General features: G+C 32.2%; 1 long non-coding RNA gene across 1 annotated transcript; it reads left to right on the forward strand.

Moving 5' to 3' along the window:
• Positions 1–928: 928 nt before the first annotated feature.
• Positions 929–1372, forward strand: LOC109589986 (uncharacterized). Its single transcript, XR_002189039.1, has 3 exons — positions 929–1090; positions 1141–1212; positions 1260–1372. It is a non-coding gene; the product is annotated as an uncharacterized LOC109589986 (long non-coding RNA).
• The last annotated feature ends 334 nt before the right edge of the window (positions 1373–1706 follow it).

The raw sequence follows: 1706 nt of genomic DNA on the forward strand, positions 1-1706 counted from the left end.
GCTTACATGTGTAGTAGGAGACTAGGAGCTCAAGTAGGTACAAGGTTGAGCTGTAAGCTGTGTACAATTATAGACCACTAGCAGTAAAAATTGATTACATAGGAAGATTATTAGAAATTTTTACGGTTGTAAGGTGTGGTTTAGGATAAAATAAATTCAGCTGCCATTTTGGTTGACAACTTTTAATGGAGAACAAACGGGCTGGCATGAAAACAAACCTGTATTGAGAACTCTGGGGCAAATTGAACCACATCTTTTTGAGCATACAGATCTTTTTTCTTATAACAAGCACATTTTAGCTTTTGATAGAGCTACAGCAGGTAAGTAAGGCATTTTCTTCTTGCATTCATTGCCGACTTCCTTAACAAACTTGCCAACGACAATGGCAGCCAATTATGACATGTGGGCAGATACCGCATATAAAATTAATAAAATTCATTTCCAATTCTCACTTCCAGTGGTCTATAATTAGTTTTTAAGTCAGTATAGTTTTTAAATTCATAAATTTTTTATTCATGCATTAAATAATGCAAGCAATGACATTCCACTTTTACAGTACTTCTGACTATTAAAGCTGTTAGTTTTGTTGTTTTGAATTTACATGTATGCTATTTTTATGATAATTAGAATGTCACAAAAAGCTGTCAGTATTGTTCATGGTGGTGCACGAAACTCTGGATGCTATATTTGGAGATGTTGGTACTTAATAGAATAATTATTCATGAAATGATTTATTTTATTATGCTACTAATGTTTAGAATTGTACCTAGAAATTTCTTTAATTGTAGCTAGAAATTACTGTAGCCCAAAATTTCTGTGAATTTTGCAGATTTTATTTTAGCAAAATCACCATGCCTTTCAATGTGTACTGATTTTAAAGGATTAAATTTTCACAGTTTTTGAAATCTGCATAATTAGCAGAACTTTTGGCCACAGAAATATCTAGCTCCATGTGTATGGCATTTGCAATGAAAGGTTTATTTTTAACTTCTTATCTCTGTTAAACAGATGACATTTCCCCAAGACTAGATATATTATCAACTCTTTATTTCCCTTGGCACTACTTAATGTGACACCAGTATATTTCCAGGTCAGTAAAAACTATTATTGCTGTATAAAATTTGTTTTCGTTATCTGTAGAATGACATTCCTGTCAAATTATTTTTAGAGATGAAAATAGGCTACAAAGTTCTTTGTAAACATTAATGCAAAGTACATGTACTTTTACATTTATTATTAATATTGCTTATTCCTTGTAGACTCAACAGAGTAACCTGAAATCAAATGTGTGGCTAAACAAGCATTTATTCATGTTTGAACTGTTTTTTTTACATTTTTGTTTGAGTTATGCACATTATAAATTGAAGTACAATTTAGTCAGTACTGCGCATGCGCAGATTGCGCCCATGCAAATAATTGGATCCATTCCTATCTTTAACGGCATGTCGGTACTTCATGGTCTGACGTTACAACCGGTCTATCAATGATCACACATTGAATTATTACGGCCATATATGAGGATTTTCAATGTGTAATGATGTTCTTTACACTCTGTCAAATTTTTCTTCTATCTTCGAATGTAATTCCTTTATTAACTTCAAAAAATTTGGTCTTGCCACGCCTTTTATTGAATGGGCGTGGCTATAATTTCTGAAAACAATTACTGTAATTCTAGTAATGTAATGACCCTTAGCGTTCTTCAAAAT

The sequence above is a fragment of the Amphimedon queenslandica genome, unplaced genomic scaffold (assembly GCF_000090795.2).
Source record: "Amphimedon queenslandica unplaced genomic scaffold, v1.1 AMPQUscaffold_10648, whole genome shotgun sequence".
Lineage (NCBI taxonomy): Eukaryota > Metazoa > Porifera > Demospongiae > Haplosclerida > Niphatidae > Amphimedon > Amphimedon queenslandica.